The sequence below is a fragment of the Vicugna pacos genome, chromosome 1 (genome assembly GCF_048564905.1).
Source record: "Vicugna pacos chromosome 1, VicPac4, whole genome shotgun sequence".
Lineage (NCBI taxonomy): Eukaryota > Metazoa > Chordata > Mammalia > Artiodactyla > Camelidae > Vicugna > Vicugna pacos.
In genome coordinates, this window is record NC_132987.1 from 21063477 (window position 1) to 21084588 (window position 21112).

The window sequence follows — 21112 nt, forward strand, 5'->3', positions numbered from 1 at the left end:
CATTTATTTTGTATTTTCTTAATTAAGGTCTTAGTCTCTGATTCTTTTTTCTAGTTGTGACCCCCAACTCCAGGCCATTTGACTGTAATAGATGTCATCAGCATGGACTCAGCAGTGCTGTGCTGTTGCCTTCCTGTGTGCATCTGTTCATTTTCATGTGATTGAATCGTGTAGTTTTCAGCGATGTGATAATTTATGTCCCTCATATTCACCCGGAGGTTGAGATTATTTATCTTGCTTTGTAACCTTGAGCAGGAAATTCAGTTTCACTCTCAGTCTTCAAATCAGAATGGAGGCTGGCTCAGCGACTGAAATACTTAGTGATGGCAAGGACTTGTCTCAACAATCCATTTAGTTGGCATTTCATGTTCTAAGGTGAGAAAAGAGGTAAATTTCCTAAACGCTCGTGCTTGGGAAAAACATCTTTTGCTTCAGGTAACCTTTCTAGAGGTTTGTTAGAAAATCATGCTTCCTTAGGTATATATAACCTCAACAAATATGAATTCTCTTTGTTGTATTATGGTTCTCTTTATTTTATTATGGTTCCCTTTATTTTTCCCCCCTCAACACAGCCTCTTGTAAACACATTCAATTCCATGCAGTCTAGAGTAGGAGCCTGTTTCCATTAAATATTTAATCTTTCCTGACACTGTTACAGGGATGAAAAGGATTCAAACTACCTCTGTTCATAAATATTTTGCTTTAACTTCATCCAGAAATGGAATTAGGGTCATGTTACAATCACAATAGCTGAATAGTTACTGTGTTCCAAGAACTGTGCTCAATCTGTCATAACAGCCCTGTGGGCAGGTAGGTCTTCCATTCCTTTTATGCAAATGAGGAAACTGGTACTGAGAACTTGAGTGACTTGCCCCAAGCATTCCCTCATTAAGAGGCAGGAGCAGAATCAAATCCAGGTTTGTTTATATCAAAGCTGTACCCTTAACTATCTTGTGTCCTAGATGGGCTAGCCCCTGGGCTAACTCCTGACAAGAACTGCCTTTTGGATCTTGGTGAGACCAGCAGAAGTCTCCAGTGGTTGGTGGAAGAAGTGGAGAATGGTTCAGCAATGTTAGTCATTTGTTAGGGGACAGAATTCAGAAATTCTTCATTCCAATCCTGTTCAGATTCCTGGGCCCCACCCTTCTGAGTGAGACTGAGAACCTTGGAGGATGAGATCCAGGGATCTGCATTATTTAAGCTCCAGGGGTTGCTCCTGTGACTACCAGTGAGAACACCACACCTCATTGCTGGGTAGCATTTAATGTCTACTGCAGTGATTCCCCGGCCCCAGTCTACCAGGTAGGGTTAAGACAAAGGCACTTCTGTTCATCATTATTGGCAAAATCTTGAATATTTTAATTTTTGTCATATTTTTCTTTTTAAGCTTCTATTTGAATAGCAGACTGAATATTTGACTTCTAGTGTGTATGTACATATATTCTCTTGGAGGGAAAATTTATTTAAGCAAAATTGTAAAGCTAACATTGGCCTCTTCTGCCAGATATACTCGTCTTCCCTCTTTGCTTCTCCCGAAGGGTAACTATTCTCTCTTGTGGGCAAATCCAAGGCCAAGGTGAGAAGAACACCCTGTCCGGAGTAAAACTGTCTAAACTTTTATTATTTTTCTGTGGCTCCCATAACAAAATACCACAAATTTAGTGGCGTCAACAACACAAATTTAGTCTCTGACAATTTTGTGGGTCAGAGGTCCCACATGGGTCTCACTGGGCTAAAACAAGGTGTCAGCAGGGCTGTGTTCCTTTCTGGAAGCCCTAGGGGAGAATCCTCATTGGGGGTGTTGGCAGAATTCTGATCCTTGAGGTGGTGGTCCTGAGAGCCCCGTTTTCTTCCTGAGTGTAAGCTGAAGGCCATTCCCAGATTCTAGATGCCGCCTGGGTCTCACTGGGCTAAAATACCGTGTCAGCAGGGCTGCATTCTTCGGCTCATGACCTCTCCCTCCATCTTCAAAGCCAGCAACAGCCCTTCTCATGCTTTCACGTCTCTCCTCTTTCTGTTTCATCTCTCCCACCCAGCAGGGCAGGGTTCTCTGCTATTAAGGACACAGGTGATGAGATTGGACCTGTCTAGATAACTGGGGATAATCTACCCTATTCCCAAGGCCCATACGCATCCTTAATCGCATCTGCAGAGTCCCTTTTGCCATGGAAGGTTGCAACTTCACAGGTTCTGGGGATCAGGGCATGGGCCCCTTGGGGGAATTATTCTGCCTGTCACAGACACATTGTCTGCCTTTGTTGACAAATAAGACGGCAGTGGTTATCACTGCCAGGGGGCCTTCAGGCATTTAATGTTGATGTGTATGAGAAAATGGGACTCAACTGGATAGTTTTCTTAGTTGAAATCATCTCAAGGCCAGATTCCAAAACAAGAAGTTTTGGAAAGGATGTTTCAGGACTTTTGTGCAGTCAAGCAGAGCTGCAGCGACACTTACCTCTATGTGTTGCAAAGGGAGGTAATTCACATTGTGCCTGCTTCTCTGGTAATCTAGATTCAGAAAAAAAAAGATGATAGGAAATAGGCACCCTCCTTCAGCCAGAATATTTGCTTTCCTGTAGTTATCATGTGCCACCTGCTCTCATGCTTCTACAACTTTGTTTGTACCCTTTCGACTTCCTGGTCTGCCCTTCTAGCTTTCTGCCCATTTATGTATAATAATACATATTTATGACCAACTTTGACACCTACTCATTCTGGGAAACATTTTCCAACGTGCTAGAAGGTATGGTATCTACTCATTTTTCTAGACACTGAATTAAAATGATAAAAAGAATCCATGCCATCTCCTGGTCTTTTGAAGTCTCTTTTTGAGTTCTTCTCTAGGATCTTCCTCCATAAGGCTGTACAACATTAAAGAAGCCCCTGTAGCATCTTGGGCATAGCCAGTACTCAAAACTACATATTGAATTGATTTTATTACCAAATTCAGGTTTGGCTGCTCATTGCTCAAAAGCCAATAATCGAGAGGCAGGTGTCAGTGGAAAGGAAAGTTACTTTTTTCAGAAAAGCTGGCAATCTAGGGAGAAGGTGGACTTATGTCCAGAGACCATCTCTGAAGATTCTGCTCAGCCATGACAATTTTTTTTTGTTGTTTTACAGCTTTATTGAGATTGAAATTTATTTTTAAACTCAAATTCAAAAAACCAGATCTTGAGTTCCTATCTTGTGGAGGAGTAGAAATGAGTAGGAGTTTATATAGCTTAACTTGAAAGCCAAAACCACATTATCTTTCAAATTCTATTGCATTTTCGCCACCATTCTGAAAGCATTTCATCCCCCACCCCCTACTCCCAGTTTGTTGTGCTGCCTTCACATCCAAAAGTTGACTTATTTAATGATTCCTTGAACGCTAATAAGACATGTTAAGTAAATTATGTCCTTGAACAGAATTTCTTGAAAAGTAGTCATGTTATCCATCATATGTCTCTTCTACTTGCCCCCAAGACTGACACACACCCTTCGGCAGACTCGTGCTGGGACAGTCCCTTCATGACATTTGTTGTTGGGGTCAGTTGTTCTGGGATCACAGAGCAGGGCTGATCATGGAGACCTGGGCTGCATGCGTTCAAACCACCACCTATAGATAAACATAAGCCTGCACTTTCCTGCCAACTCAGCCATGACAATTTTTAAAGAGAAAAATGGGGGTAAAAATCTCAGTTAATCATTAAGATAGGAGGTCAGATTCTTTGTCATTTTTCCATTGTGTGCAGACTTGCTGACTTTTCCTAATCTTCCTTTGTTCTCTTGCCTGCATGGTCTGCCCGCACCTTCAGGGTAAACCTGCAGCTTTACTAAGGCACAGTTAGGGTAGAGAGTTGGTCATTCTTTAGCTACTTAATTCTTCATTCGTACTCCTTCTAATCCAGGGAAAGTATCAACAGGTTAGGCAAGGCATTGTGTACATTCAGTAGAGCAGAAGTCAGAAGTCAGGCTAAATGTTGTCTAGTGATCTCATCTTTATGTTTAAGATCTGAGGAAAACATAGATGAACGAACAGAGACAGGGGCAAATGAGCTGGTTACAAATCCCCACTGTCAGACATCATTCCATTTCTATGGGATTAGAGGTGAAGGTCCATCTTCTGTAACTTCTTCATGCTGACACAAGGTGCTGTATTTGCAGATGGAAGATGTCGACATAGATCTGTAGCATCGCTGTGCTGACAGTTTTAGTTGCCTGTTCACATACCTGGGCAGAGCAAGCTACAATTATTCTAATGCCCATAAAGATGTAGATTATTATGAGCAGTAGTGGTGATCCCATTCTGTCATCAGACACTGAGTCCGTGACTCTACAGTCCTAATCATTAACCACTTGAGCCTGCTCTGTTGTGACTCTGGGAGGCCTGGGAGACTTCAGCTTTTCTGCAAACAAGAGGCAGGGGACTTACAGGGGCATTTGTACTTGGTAGGGCACACAGGGTTCTGCTCGTTTCCAATTTGAAGTACTAAATTTGAGTGATTGTGATTCTATTACCTACACACCAAAATTCTGCAATATATGTGTATTTATTGTTTCCTTATAGTGTCATTGGCAAAAAGAGCAATGCTAAGAATGTCTAATTTAAGTGAGGAAAACTGGGATTGTTAGAGATGAGGTTTCCAATCCTCTTTTAATAAACATATTAATTCATATTCTGTCAGATCACCTAGCAGTATATTGGGGGTAAAGGAACAGACTTTTCTTTGGTCTGTTTTTGAATATTCAATTGATATATAGTATACTTGCAGGAAAATGTACATATTGTAAGTGTATAAGTTGGTGAATTTTTATAAAATGATATACCCATGAAATCAGCATCTGTATCAAGAATCCAGAATTATTACCAGCACCCCCAGAAATCCTCCTGCTTCCTTTCTGTGGTTACTACTGTCAAGGGTAATCACTGTCCTGATGTTTTAGAAGGTTGAGAAATGGACTATTTGTAAGATACAGAAAAAATTCTTATGATTATCATGAAAATACTTTTAAACAAATTCCTAAGGAGGGGTATGTGGGTTTACAGAGATTTTTAAAATGTCACCCCTGCCCCAAAGTTTCATTTAAACATGGAACAGTAAATTCTTTTCTAAATACTTTCGTTTTATCAAATAATTTGAATTATATAAGCAACTTTGAATCAGATTATTTCTCAGTATTTATTGACTATTTTTAAGTGTTCAGACAGTCCTTTTGCCTTGAATATTCACAAGCTGTTAAACCTCACCATGCGCTTGGCCCTGATCAATGAGTCCACATCAGTTTCTACATAGTTTTTATTGATATCAAATTAGTATATTTTCACTGGAATTTTGGTTGAGGGTCATAGTAGGTATTTGGGAAAAAAAACTAATGTCAGCAAAGGTGGCAGCCGCTATGCTGCTTATTTTAATTGTCTAGCCCAACTTCCTGGCAGAGTGGAAAGTGAAATTGTAGCAAAATGAAGTATATAAAATGTTAGAGAACTTGGATTCAGGGTACAACGTCCCTCATCCCCTCTTTATTCTCTGTGTTAAAGGATGTCAAAACATTATTTCTCAGTGTGAAACATTGGAAACCACCTTACCAACGAGTGCTTAAATAAGTCATGGTAAAGTCATAAGGTGGACCATTATGAAGCATGAAAGGCATGTTTCCAAAAAATGCTTAATGGTATGGGAAATTTCTTTTTCTTGTTTGGGGGGGAGGTAATTAGGTTTGTTTGTTTGTTTGTTTGTTTATTAATGGAGGTACTGGGGATTGAACCCATGTGCTTTTAACCATCATTGAGGTATAAGTTAGGTCTAATAGGCTGTAGCCATTTAAAGTGGATATATCTTGACAGTATATATAATCATCCCCACAATCAAGATGCAGAACATTTTCATCACTCTTGTCCTTCCTTCTGCCCCATTCCAGGCAACCATCGATCTACCTTCTGTTACTGTGGGTTAGTTTGCATTTTTTAGAATCTCATATAAATGGAATTATATAGTACATACTTTCTTTTTAAAACTGGCTTGTAACATAATGAACCCTTTACTTTTTCTTTCGCTTTAGGATGATTTATAATAGCCATTCCTCACTTTTATAGAACCATCATAAAAAGTGTTTCAGACTTCCTCTTCAGAGAACTAACCCTTTGGTGAAAGTAGATTATAGACTTTGTAAGTGATCCTTACCTCGCTGAAAAAGTAGAATTGGACTATAACCCTTGAGAGCACTTTCTAGCTTTAAGGCTGTATAATTCTATATGTTTCTAGTGACTATTCAAAGGTGGTTTTGTACATTTGACTGAAATTAGTCCAGTGACTATAAAAAAAAAAATTCAGTAGGGTATAGGGTTTTTGTTGTTTTTATTTTTTGAAGTTTAACACAATTTCCTAATCTTTTTAGGAATCGCCATGTATATGTAATTGCTTAATGTTTTTTCACATGGTGAAAAAGAAATTGCCATTTCAAAATTAAAGTGGCAAAAGAATATTTATAAAATTAACATAAGACCTCATAGGACAGGGAGTCTCATTCCATAAGAAAAAGACCTGCTTGAGTGGAATCTAAAGGGTGAATATCCTGGTATATATACCAAGTGAATAAAAGTGTATTTTAAGCACTACAGTCATAATCAAACAGATAAGGTGATGACATCTACATTTTTGCCTCCTGATTTTTTTTTTTATAGTTCCAAACCACACCCATTGCAAATTGGCCTTTCTACCTGAGACCAAGTTCTTTTTGAGATTAAAATCTGTGCAGTAGGCACAAGACTTAAGCGTGGAGTTAGTTGCTCGTTTTCTTTGGTCAAACACTGACTTTGGCAGATTATTTGAGGACAGATACAGTTTAGAGAGTGAATTTTGAATCTTCTGAACTGTTTTTTTGGACCTCCAAATCTTGGGTGATAACACCTGCTGAAACAGGTATGCACAATTTTTCTTATGTTAATAGCAATAATAACAGCCTCAGATTCTAGAGCTGCTTTAAAAAAAAAAAAGATTGTTAAATTGAGATAAACCCCCTCATGTTTTCCGGGGGCGGTGGGTGGTGTTTGTTTTAGCGCATTCTTGCTTTGGGATTCTAGGTGACTTTTCATAATCAGCACAAATAGGGACCATGGCGTGAGGGTCACATAATTTTTAATTCTCTTAATTTTTCTATTTTAAAAACTCTTTCTTAAACAATACTTGTTAGGTAAGAAAGGGCCGTTTTGGTTTATTCTGGGTTTGATTAAAAAATTAAATTCATAATTTTCATTTTGGCTTTAATTTTCTCTTTAGAAGTATATGTAAAATTTTAGGAAAATGCTAAAGTGACTGAATATAGTCTTTTTATGTCATCTAGAGTGGAAATGTACTATTGCTTCGAAGCCTGATCCTTTCAATCTGATGAAACAGCTCTTCCAGTTTGTAGTTTAATCATGGAGAAGCAGAACTCTTTTTTTTCTAAAGGGATCCCACAGGTACAGAAAACAAGTGATATAGAGGATATTGCCAGTGCTAAGGCTGTGGCGTGATTCTAGGTGACCATCTGGAGTCCAAGGGAAACATCTTAATGGAAATAAATTCTTTACATTTTTTATTTTCTACATTTTTAAATTACCACAATGTACTTAGAGATAGCACTCCTGCTTAAAAGCTTTTTTCACTGTTTCATTGAATTGGGGCAGAGGCTGACTGAAGGCTTTCAGAAAGAGCTTCCTATGAATTCTGTACAAAGACACATGTAGCCTTTCACTGCAAGCACTTTTAATGGTTGCTAAAGTTGGCTGAAGAACCACGTATCTTTACCCCACAGAGTCCTGGAAGCTGTAGCTGCCTTCCCTGAGCTCTTTTCTTAGTAAAGCAGAAAATGAACAGTTCGCAGTCCATGTAAAGCTGAGAAGGTCTTAAATGATACATGTCGAAGAAACTTGGATACTGATACCACTGGCAATTTGCATAGATCTTACTGCCACAGAATGAAAGACTCTTGAATTTTCTTAAAAGAGGCCAGCTTTTAAGAAGCTGAGTGTGTTCCCTTTGTGCAGTGACCTGAGCTCTCAAAGCTAAGTAGAGAGTGAAGGCTTATCTGCTCAGCTTTGTGAAGCAGTCAGCCGTTTACATTTATTTGGAGGCGTCATAGATAGAGTTACTCTGTGGCTCTTAGAGAAATGAACACATCATGACTGGTTAACTCTGGAAAATAAGTACCATGGACAAATTCCACATAATTCTTTTTTTTTTTTAAACCCTTAATGGCTTGCTTCAAAGGAGCCAGAATTCCCTTTCCTGTATTATGTCCAGAGTCCAACAAAGGCTGTACCCTGTGCCAATCCTTTCCTAGTGAATGGGCCACAAGCTCAATTGTGTTCTTGCAGAGGAGGGGGATAACATTCCTCTATGATCCCCAGTTTAGATCAGCTTACCACCCAAAGCATGACATTTGATTACCCCGATTATGTTACTTTGCGTAGCTACAGATGTTGCTAATGGCGTGGACTTATCTAGCCATTTAAAAAGTCAATGTTCACGCTGACTTACGGTCAATGCTGTGAAAGGCCCTATTGCTTAGGACCCCAGTAATCCGAACCGGTGGAGAAAGGAGAAGCACTTGGGGTTGGGTGTGCACTGCAGGCGCATACATCTTGAATTCCTGAATATATTCCACTGAGCGCCTGGGGGCTTGTTTTTTCTTCTAAGTGCTGATTTTAATCTCTAACATGCAGTGTGGCTGGACCTGAATTGTTTTAGGAATTGTAAAAAGCCAGTTTACTGGCCTTTTCTTTTAGATTTTTTTTGGTAGGGGGAGGGAGGTAACTAGGTTTATTTATTTATTTTTAAGTGGAGGTACTGGGGAGTGAAACCAGGACCTCCTGCGCGCTAAGCATGTGCTTTATCACTTCAGCCTTACCTTCCCCCATACTGGCCTTCTCTGACTGTATTCTTTGGAATTAAGGTTTTTAGGTTTCCTTCTTTCTCTTTCCTTCCAAATGTTTTCAACCCAGTTCCCAGTCCTTTAGGATAAGAGAGAAGCTGTCATTAACCAAAGTGGCAAATAGTGGAAAGACTTATCCCTTTACTTGTTCCAGCTAAGCTGGGAAGCTGAGCTGTTTCTCCTGGGAGCAGTGGCCTTGAGGTTTTTTTCATTGTTCTCCCATCGGTAAAAAAGCTTTGTGTGTTTTGTGTACTCAACACTTCCAAGGTATCTATTTTTAATTTATTATTATAGTCAAGTGCTACTTAATATATATGTTATAGATACTGGAGCCTATATAAAAATAAATTTGAAAGAATAAGGTGATTAGAAAATGTTTTGTTAATTAGAAGGGTTTTGTAGTACCCTTAACTAATACCTCTTGGTACAGCATATACACAGGGCACTGTTTACTGTCAATGACAGTGTGAAGCTGTATTTTACATAGTCTTGATAGTTTTGATTTGTTTGTCCAGCTTGTCACATGTGCCTCTGTTTTATTTTTTAAAGTAACTGGTGAAGACATACTAGGAGCAGAGGTGTCAACTCCTTCATTTTCTTATGCTTATATGATCGGTGTATTTCCAGGACCCAGTTACTTTGCAGGCATCATTTAAAGCTACGTGCCCATTTAGCAAAGATGCGCTTGAGATCAGCTTGGTTGTACAGTCTGTTATCTACTCAACCAGGCATCCTAAATGGCAGGTTGTCAGATGTGCTGACAGTGATCAAAGGAGTGACATCGCTCTGTCCAGCTCCTACTTTGTGGAAAGTCCACTCCTTCCCTGGGGTATCCCTTAAACTGTTTGTGACATGAGATGGTCCATCGTAAGGACTGATTTAGGATGCTAGTGAAAAATATGTATGTTAAATATTTGTGCATCTTACTTCATTTCCTAATATTTCCTCCTAATATTTACTTCCTGCACTCTGGTGGAGACCATTATTCTTGGTGACTCTTGTCTTCTGAGGAGCCAAGGGTGTGGCCTCAGTTTTCTCATCTGTAAAGAGAGGGGGTTGAACTAGATGATTTTTAAGGTTTTTATCTGAGATTCCCATTTAGTTTACTATTTTTTTTTTTAGACAGATATGTCCCTAGTAATTCATCCCCATAAGTTACTAATCCACTACTTAGAAGTTGTTTCTGTAAGGAATACTTTTCAGAAATGAGTCACATACTAGGATTTGCTTTCCAAGCCAAGATTTTCGAGGTATCTGTCACACCCACAGCACACCTTTAAGTGTCCTTACTTCTCAGGGCCCACCCAGAGTAAACATTACCCCCTCAGGAAAATCTTTGTCAGACCCGTGTTTGAAATACTTGCTTTCTCTTTTTACCCCCGTATATAATGCTATCTGTACATTTTGATCAGTAGATGTGAATCATAGATATGTGAATGTGTTTGCCTTTCATGAGACACATTTATCCCTCAGTTTTATACCAGCAAGCTTTGCTGATTAACTGACTGTTTTTCCCAGAAAATGTTGAAGGATGCTGTTGAGAACATGTTCTCCCAGAAATTATTTTAAAATGTTTTCTTCCCCAGGGAGCATTTTGGGAAAACCTGGGGCTAGTGGAGTTTTTAACCTGGAGCCTGTAGACTCCACGAACGAGCCTGAGGGTGGAGTATGCAGCTACAAAGTCCCTGAAATCATGCAAAATTCAGATTTGTGGGCCCCTTTCTGGGCGGAGGGCCCATAGCTTTTTATTAAAAAGGCTAAACATCTGAAGACGTTTAAGAATCAATGCCATAGGGAAAATGTAGGTATTTCAAGTATAACCTATTTGTCTAGATTTGTTTACTTTCTAACCTGATTTTCATCACTTTTGTATGTTTTCACTATTTGTCTAAATTTGTTTACTTTCTAACCTGATTTTCATCACTTTTGTATGTTGTCAGCTCTGCACAGCATTTTGTGACCTTGCTATGAAAATCAGGAAATTAACAGTACTTAACACCATACCCCTGAAAATGCTATTGTTTATTCCTACTAACTTATGTACTCCTGACATTATCTTGCTTATGAGTGATAATTCTTGTTGATAATAAGTAAATATTGCAATAGTAAATAAAAACGTGATAATAAGTAAATATTTTACTTCTTAGGAAAAAAAGGGAGAATTGGGGGTTAAATTAGAATTGAGAGAGTAAAAAGAACTGCATACAGAACTGTTCTATAAACCTCTGTGCTAAGGCATCTAATTTCAATGTTTACATAAAAGAGGCTCAGATCTCTTCTGTGAATGTCTTGTGGAAAGATGATTCTTTGGTTTCCTTGACAACCTAGTTCATGTCTTTATTGGTTTTGGGCATTCAAGATGTGGTTTATTGAAAGGACCACGGGATTAGAACTCAGGCACACTGAAAATAGTACCAGCTTTGACACTTACCAGCAGATGACCTAGGCTGTGTAGCTTGACCTCTGTGAGTCTATTTCCTCATATGTAAAATGAGAATAAAATACTATGAGGAAATAGATCATACTATTATTGTGTGTGTGTGTGTGTATATGTGTATGTATATATGTAATATAATTCTTATTTTCAGTTCCGATTAACTCACTGGATTGATGTGAGAGTTGAATGTTGTAATATATGTGAAAGGGCTTTATAAGTTAGGAAGCACGTAAGTGTGAGACTTCTTTTGATGATGGCTCATGTTCCTTATATCATGGTGGTCTTCCTTAACCTTTGGTTTTAGGCCGCTATGAAGAATCAGTTTCATACTTATTTTTTCTTTCACAAAGTTTAGGTCATTATTACTAGCAAAGAATAAAATCTCTAGGGAATTTGCCTGGGACGCTTATACTAACTGAATAAACAGACTTACAGGAAAAGCCCATCACATTAAAACACACAAACAAAAAACATCAGATCAGCCAATTAAAGTTATTTTGAGATATTGAAATTGATTTAAGTAAAATTTTGTAAGATTGCAGAAGTTGGGTAGCAGAATTCTGTCAGCAGAATGATTAAACTTCCTTGGACCAGGTCCAGAGTACCTTCCTGGGCCCAGCCTTATATGGAGTAGTGGAAACATGGACCTTGACACTGAATTATATGACTCTAGTGCTCACCAGCTGGGTGGGATTGGGCAAGTTACTTAACCTTAGTGAACTTGAGTTTCTTTATCAGTAAAAATAGATGTAACCACTATGGTTTTTTTTTTAAGGATTAGAGATTATTTATATCAATTACACAGTAGATTCTCTTCATATGTAGATAATATCAACTGTAAAAAAAAAAAACTGTCCTATTAATACCATGTTTGGTCATTCCTGTGTCCAGGCAGGTCTGCTGTTATAACCCCCATTCATCATTTAGCCTTGCATTCCAGATGCTCTTTATTTAAGCTTAAGAACAGATCTTAACACTCTTAAGCTTTTCCTCTGTGTTCCTAAATTGAAACATTAACTTAGGGGAGTTGCTGCATAATTTGCTTTAAAAACGGACTTTCCGCTGTATTTTTTAAAAACCAAACGGAGACAATGGTTAAGTAAAATGCTTTATGGAAAGAAGAACCACAGTATGTATATATGTATATAGGGAACTTCTGCAAGTCAACCACAAAAAAGTACAAGCATACCTTGAAGATATTATGGGTCTGGTTCCAGATCACCACAAGGGGCAAATATTGCAGTAAAGCAAGTCACATGAATCTTCTGGTTTCTCAATGCATATAAAAGTTATGCTTATACTGTACTATAGTTTATTAAGTGTGCAATAGCATTACGTCCAAAAAGATACAATTAATTAAAAAAAAACTTCATTGCTAACATTGCTAACCATCACCTGATAATGCAGGGATGCCACAAACCTTCAATTCGTGAAAACCCCGATATCTCTGAAGTGCAAAAAAGCAAAGCACAATAAAATGAGGTGTGCCTGTAACCCAGTAAGAATGGGCAAAGGACTTCCATCAACAATTCTGCAAAGAATATATGTATATATATGGGCAATAAGCATATGAAAAGATGCTCAACATCACTAATCATAAGAGAAATTCAAGTCAAACCCACAGTGAGATATATTTGGATGGCTAATATCAAAGAAACAGAAAATAACAAATGTTGGCATGGACATAGTGAAATTGGAACCCTGTGTACTGCTGGTGGGAATGTAAAATGCCACAGCCATTATGGAAAAAAGTATATTTCCTCAAAAAATAGAATTATCATATGATCCAGAAATCCTACTTCTGGGTATATCTAGAAAAGAATTCAAAGCAATATCTCAAAAAGATGTATTTGCATACCCATGTTCATTGCCACATTATTCACAGTAGCCAAAAGGTGGAAGCAACCCAGATGTCCATCAGCAGATGAATGGATAAAGACTATGTGGCATAAAGATACAATGAAATAATAAGCATCTTAAAAAAGAAGGAAATCCTCTCACGTGCTACAACATGGATGAACCTCAAGGGCATTATGCTAAGTGAAATAAGCCAGTCAAAGAAGGACAAATACTATATTACTCCACTCATATGAAGTATTTAAATTAATCAAAACCATAGAAACAGGAAGTAGAAAGGTGGTTGTCAAGGGCTTGGGGGAATGATGAACTAGTGTTTCCTGAATATAGAGGTTCAGTTTTGCAAGATGAAAAAAGTCTAGAGATCAGTTGCACAACAATATGGATATACTTAACACTACTGAACTTTAAACTTACAAGTGGTTAAGATGGTAAATTTGTTATATCCTTTTTACCACTGTAAAAAAAAAAGGAATATAAAAATATCAATTACCCAACAGAGTAAACTTTACAGTGTCTGTCATCCAGTCAAAAATTACGAGGCATGCAAAGAAGCAGGAAAATATGACCAGTAATGAGAGAAGAAATCTATCAACCAAAAATGACCTAGAAACTGATACTAGAAAACAGACACTAGAAACTGATATTGTAATTGTCAGACAATGACATTAAAAGGATTATTACCACTGTATTCCATATGGAGATATGGGGAATACTTTAAAAGACTCAAATTAGATTTCTAGAGGTAGAAACTAAAATATCTGAGATGAACAATACAGTAGATTGGTTTAATGGCAGATTAGAAATTGTAGAAGAAAAGAAAAGTGACCTTTAAGCCACAGCAATAAAAACTATGCAGAATGAAACAGATAGAGAAAGGAATTACAAAAAAATTTAAAATATCATCAGTGATCTGTGGGACAACTTCAAATCATCTAATATATATATACTTAGAATCCCTGAAGGAGGAAGAGGGAACAGAAAAAACGTTTGAAAAAATCATGGTTAAAAAAATTTCCATATTTGAAGAAAAGTATAAACTTATAAATCCTGAAAGCTCAATTAACTCAAGCAAAGGATACATGAGGAAAATTACATCAAAGCACAATGTAAATAAATTGCTCAAAAGAAGTGATAAAAACCTTAAAAGAAGCCAAAGAAAAAAGGCATATTACATACAGAAGACAGAAAATGATGATGTAAATTTCTTGTTTAAAACAATGCACCCGAGACAGCAGAGGACCATCATTAAAGTACTGAAAGAAAAGCTGCTAACCTAGGATTTTGCACTTAAAAATAAATTTCCAAAACAAGTATGAACCAGACTTTTCACACATGTAAAAAGTAAAAAAAAATTCATTACCGGTAGATCCACACTGTCAGAAAGGTTACAGAAAGTCCTTTAGGCAGAAAGAAGATACTATATGGAAATAAAGAGCTATTAAAGGAGTGAAGAGCACCTGCTACTATGTAGGTAAACATGTAAATTTTGTTTTACTTTTAAAATATTTTAAAAGGTAATTATTTAAAATGGAGTTTATGACATGTAAAATGTATGAAGCATAAAAAGACAGGAGGGAGAAAATGGAAGTATATCATTGTAATATCCTTATGCTATATGTGAAATGGTGTAATATCACTTAAAGATAAGCTGTGTTAAGCTAAAGATGTTTAGTATGAATCCTAAAACAACTACTCGAATAACAGAAAGTTAAACCTAATAAGCCAAGAAAGGAGGTAAAATGGAATTTTAAGTCTTTGAGTAATGCGAAAGAAGACAGAAAAAGAGGCAGAGAGGAAACAAAGAACAGATGGGACAGTAGCAAGATGAGAGGCTTAAACCTAATCATATCAATAATCACATGAAATGCCCTAATTAAAAAGCAGAGATGGGTAGGGGGAGGGAGGGTATAGCTCAAGTGGTAGAGTGCATGCTTAGCATACACAAGGTCCTGGGTTCAACCCCCAGCACCTCCTCTAAAAATAATTAAGTAAACCTAATTACCTCCACCCCCAAAAAATTTAAAAAATAAAATAAAATAAAAAGCCCATAGAAAGCAGAGGTAGATTGAGTAAAAACACAAGGCCCACCTTTGTATTTGCCTTAAAGAAACACACATCAAATACAAAGACATAGACAGGTTAAAAGTAATGGGGTTGAAAAAGATATACCATGGTAACGCTAATCAAAAGAGAGTTGAACTCTAGCTATGTTAACATTAAGGAAAGTAGATTTCAGAGCAAAGACTATTTTTGGGATAAAGAAAGTCATTTCATAATGATAAAGATTGTTAGTTCATATTTATGTACCAAATAGCAGATCTTTAAAATAACTTGGAAAAATAACTTTAAATAACGTTAAAATATCAAGGAAAACTTGATAGAACTGCAGTGAGAAATAGATCCGTAATTACAATTGAAGACTGCAGTTGAATAGAAGCAGTAGGCAGAAATTCAGCAGAAATATAGAAGACTTAACATTATAATCAAGCTTGACTTTATTAATGTTTATAGGTCACTATACCCAACAGCAGCAGAATATACTTTCTTTTAAAGTGCACGCAGAATATTTACCAAATTAGATCAAATTCTGGGCCATAAAATAAGTCTCAATAAATTTGAAAGGGTTCAAGTCAAATAAAGCATCTTCTTTCACCACAATGGAATTAAATTAGAAATAAATTAGAGAAATCCATGAATATTTGGAAACCAAGTTCTTACAACACACATCTTAATAACCCAGGGATGAAAGAAGTTCAAAGGAGATTAAGTATTTTGAACTGAATGAAAATACAACATATCAAAGTGTGTGGGATGCCACTAAAGCAGTATTTAGGGGGAACTTACTGCACTAAATGACAACTTAATGCAATTTACTTGAAAAGAAATGTCTCAAATCAATGACTTTACTTTCCTCCTTAAGAAGCTAGAAAAAAGAGTAAAATAAGCCTAAGAGCAGAATAAAGAAAATAATGATCAGCGCTCCAATCAACAAGACAGAAAACAGAAAAACAATAGAGGACAATCACTGAAACCAAAAGCTAGTCTTTGAGGTGATCAGTAAAACTGATCACCATCTACCCAGACTGATCAGAGGAAAAAAAAGACAACGTACATGTGAAGAATGAGAGAGGTGACATCACTGTAGACTCTATAGATATTAAAAGGAAAGTAAGGAGATACTTTGAACGACTTCATACCAATACATTTGATGACTTAGATGAAACAAATTCCAAAGCTTACTCAAGATGAAATCGGTAACATGAGTAGCCCCTGTATCTATTGAAGAAATTGAATTTGTAGTCAAAAACCTGTCCACAAAGAAAACTCCAGGCTTAGATGGCTTCTAATGAACATTTAAGGAACAGATAATAGCAATTCTATACAAACTCCTCGAGACACGTAGGAGATAATACTGTCTCTGACACTGGCTTCTGCTGAGACTTTGGTTCCTGCTTAGTCTCCGGGCGTGCTTGTCCCTCTCTGCTGACATCTACTGAAGTGTCTGAATTCCCACTTGGTCTGTGGTCCATGTGGTGTCCCTTCATTAAGACCTTGAGCCCCTTCAAGTCGACTTGGTGGAGTAGTGGAATGGTGGAGGCTAGGGGATGTGGGGGTTGTGAAACAGAAGCGTACTATTTTGCAATTTCACCCTGTTGTACTTGAGATAACATATAGTCTCCCCAGTTCCCACTTCTCCCTGGAACATTTTCTGGATCATTGGGTATATAAAAGCCTCTCCCTCCTCTCTGAATTCTTTGTGTCCAGACCACACTATCTACCCAATGACATCTCTTGTAACATCTGAAAAATTATCTCAACCTCATTTATAGTCTTTTCACATCTTTTCTGCTGAATGTTACTGATTACATGCCTAACACTAACGCTGCTATTTAATTTTCTATTTGTGTTTTTTACATCCCCCTTAACTAGTGTGTGAACTCCTGGAATGCCCAGGCCAGGATTCAGTGTCTTGATGCTCTTCCCACTGCTTAGCACTGGGCTAAGTGCGTAGTTGTTTCTCAGTGAACATGGGCTGAATGAATAAGTGAATGCATTTAAGCTTTTTGAGTACAGAGAATACATCTAATATTTCTTTTATATCTCCTATGATGCTTAACATAGTGTTGAACACTGAGTAGTCACAAACTATTTAACTTAATTTAATTGAATTGATAGTCATTTTATGTTACTCTTTCTTCATCTATTTCCAGTGCCCAAAGAAACCTAGAAAAGCCATGTCTGCTACAAACTGCTCATTAAAAATGATTTAAGGTATTGGTTAAAATCAGCTGGGAGAGTTTTATAGAACTGGGAAGGTGAAGGGATTGTGATTGCAGACATGGTGTGTCAGAGACAGCAAACAATACAAGGCCAGAAAAATAAAAGATTGGGCCAATGGTATTTGTGATGGCAATTGTTCAAGAGGAGGTAAGCAAACAGTGGGTAGATGAGTCCAGTTCACTTCTCTGAGGCTAGGAGAGAAAAACTACACTGAGCAGATGATTCCCAAGTTTATTTTGGTAGGATTGGAATGATTTGCCATACTTGTCATACAGAAAATTTTCATTCAGCACCAACTGTGGGTAAGGAGTGTGTTGGACAGTCAGTTTCAGGGATGATCTGAAAAAAGTTGCTTCTTACATCCCAAATGCATAATCCTTGACGGATGTAAGATGGACAGAAAATGCAGCGTGCAAAATGGAGCTAACCAGAGTGTTGAATGCTTTTGTTTGGCATTACTAAGTGACACAGATGCTCAGTGTGGAAGGCTCCACGGGGGAATGGCATTTGACCAGGATGAAATGATTACTAGGATTTTACAGGGTGAGGAAAGGATGAAGGGAATCCTAGGAAAAGGACATGGAAGATTGGTATTAAGGAAAAACTAACGTGTAGGGGACCCGCTGATGTGCAGCTCAGTATGACTGACTGGAGCATGTAGAGTGGTCAGCGGTGACCTCTGATGGTATGGGTTGGATTGGTCATAGGGGTATTTCGTTAGATAACAATTTAAATTTATTCTAGTAGTACTTCAAGGTTTATCCCCTTCATTTTTCAAAAATTTTTTAAACTGTCCTACAGGAATGATTAAATGTGAATCTTCATTTTTTTCCTTTCTTTTTTTTAATCTCTCGTCTGTACTAATGATTTTATACATAATTTATAGAAATTTAGGATTATTTCTATGGATTCTTAAAAAAAACACACAAAGATGTGATAATTCCTTTTTTTGCTTGTTAATAAGGAAATGTCAGAGTTGGATTCTGCAGGTTATAAAATAAAGTACCTCAGAGATTCAACTCCTGGAAACACTGTTTTAGTTTATCTGCATAAAATGTGAAGACTTTAAGTGTGTTCAAAGCACAACCAGTGTGTGCTTTGGACATTAAAGTTCAAACCCTGGCATGGAAACACCACTCTGGGTAGGACTTCACTGCTCACTTGGACATAGGTTGGACCAGGATCTCTGTGTTGGTGTGAATCATTTACATCGACATTCTTAGCTAGAATTGGGGGGAGGGGGTTATAAACTGGGATATAATGCGTGGGTTATTCCAGAGCACTTGGAAATGACTCATGTCTTCCTGTTCTCTACCAGCACTTCACTGTTGGTATTGAGGCAGTCATTCTGAGTGAGATGTTTGGCAATCTAGGTAGTTGACAATCCAAGCAATTCTCTCCCTGACGTTTAATTTCCTGTGATTGAATAATACATAGCAAATAGGAGCAAGGTACTTTTCCAGATACTGAAAAAAAAAATGTGATGTAAAATAACTCACATTATTTTCCCAAAGCTCATCCAAGCTCTTCTACCCATTCCCTGAGTTTCTAGTAAGACTGGTCACATCGTGTCCACACTTCACGCTAACCGTTCTGTGCTGAAGGAAGGGTTCTAGGGCAGCTTCTCACAGAAAAGGCCACAGGGTGTTTAACTTGAGCTACAGGGATGGAAGGGGATGGAAGGGAATGGATGGGAATGGATGGAGACCACCGCTATGAAGGCAGTATACAATTGAGGGTCTGGACTCGGCCAACTCCCTGGGTTTGGATCCCACCTCTGCCACTGACTGTGAAGCTTTTGGCCTCAATTGCTTTAACTGTGAAATGGGGATTGTAATATTACCAACCTCGTGGTATTGCTATGAGGATTAAGTGAGACAATAGGTGTACTGCTCAGAACAGTGCTTGGCCTGTAGTGAGAACCCAAGTCTCCCTTGCCTTGTTTGGACTGCCGTTGGGTAGGGTGCTGTGGATTACGGTTTTGGGTGTGGAACTTGGGGGCAATTTTTTGAGTCTTGTTTATCTGAACTTCAGGTGTTCTCGACTGGATGCGATGAGCTCAGGTCAGGAGAAGACTGTTAGGACGGAATACTTGCATTTGCTTAGGAGTCAGATTTACACATTTGTCTTTGCTTCAGGCAAACACAGAGACGTGCAGAAGGCAAGTGAACCACTAAGACAAAGAGATTCTCAGTAGATGTAGATCTTGTCTTCCTGGTACCCTCTGACCACAGGGATGGGCATATGGCTTGAGCTCTGCCAGTCAGACTCACCATCCTGGGGATAAAGCTGCCATCCACAGATGGAGGTGGCTGAGGCATCTGGAGATGGCGTTCCAAAGTGGAGCATCATGGTTTCCCTAGAGCTTCTTGGCACCTGTCCTTCCAGACCCTGCTTGTTTAGCCCTCTCTTGATTCTCTGAGCCAACCCCCAGTGCTCTTCCAGTGACGTCCTTTTTGGGCACATTTTACCAGATTTAATTTTCTTGCTTATGATCAAAATACCTTACCTGGCACCAATAACCAAGTAGGTAGATTAAATGATTCTGTTGTCAGGAGGTAAGGGGACACAGATGAAGCCAAAAGTCCTACAAGTCATAGAAAATTCCTCTTTAGAAAGTATGGCTTGGAGGAGAATATCATTTGTTTTCTGAGGTGCAAAAAAATGAATTTTGGCCTATTTGAATGGAAAAAGGAAGAGTCTTCACACCGGCCAGTGTTGGTCTGTTCTGAATATAAGATGTAGCACGCAGGTATCTTTGAAATGGCAGGAGTTGTTTTTCATATGTCAGAGATGGAAATTGCCAGTAGGCAAAAAGCCTAACAGGAAAGTTAAAGATTTTCAAAGGCGTGATACATTTCAGTAGGCTCACTCACCATCACTGTCACCAAGAAGTTAAAAGTGGGTTTTTAAGGTAGATATAATATATTGCATTATCTTATCCCCTTGAAATTTTTTAGGTTAGTTGAAGGCAATGGCATATCTTACATTTCTTCTGTAATTAAAAATTACAAGGTAATAAGATGCTGTAATACAACACAGATACTTCGTTAAGAACTCCATTTTGTCATAACGAGTGCTCTGTGGGGAAACCACCAAGAATTTTCTGCCTCCGCTGGCATTTAGATCATTCTCTCTCTGCCTGTTCATTTTTAAGGTCTCAAATGGTACCTCCTGTAGAAAGTTTTCCTTGAATCTGCCAGTGAGAAGAGTCTTCCTTTCCTGCTTATGTCATTCCAGCTGGTGGTGTGGCTCTGGAGGTGGCGTTTGAGTTCACCTTGAAAGCTGACCCTCTGGGAGGGGCTGTGTCGGGGGCCATGTTGAAATGGGGGGCCTTGTTGAAAAGGGGATCCTGAGGCAACTCAAGGCTGAGTAGGTAAGAGCTGTGCTTGGTGAGTGATGTCTGCAGGGGGCGAGGGGAGTCCTGTGTGTTTGCCATTGCTGTCACCTCTGGTTTACTGACTCCCTGCCTAGACTGTAAATTCTTGGAGAGCCAGGCCCCTGTGTTAGTCACCATCTGAGTGTCTCCAGCACTTGGTTCAACACCTGCTGCCTCAGCTTCTCAATAAACATGTGCTGAAATGAAATGAGGGCAATGAAGAAAGTCATGGTGGAGTTGGAGCTGTGCTTGGGGAGGGG

General features: G+C 38.4%; 1 protein-coding gene across 5 annotated transcripts in view; it reads left to right on the top strand.

Annotated features, from left to right (window-relative positions):
• The window catches only part of PLS1 (plastin 1), a 95261-nt gene that overhangs the window by 20706 nt on the left and 53443 nt on the right, over positions 1-21112 (top strand). The window contains exon 1 of one of the 5 annotated variants that reach the window (XM_006202772.4): positions 6781-6902. The exons of 2 other annotated variants lie outside the window; for them this stretch is intronic. The gene's annotated coding sequence lies outside the window, so the exon portion shown is untranslated. Of the gene's footprint in view, positions 1-6780; positions 6903-9139; positions 9163-20716; positions 20850-21112 lie in introns of those variants that run through there. 2 more of the 5 variants (XM_072958592.1, XM_072958586.1) reach the window with 2 other exon arrangements.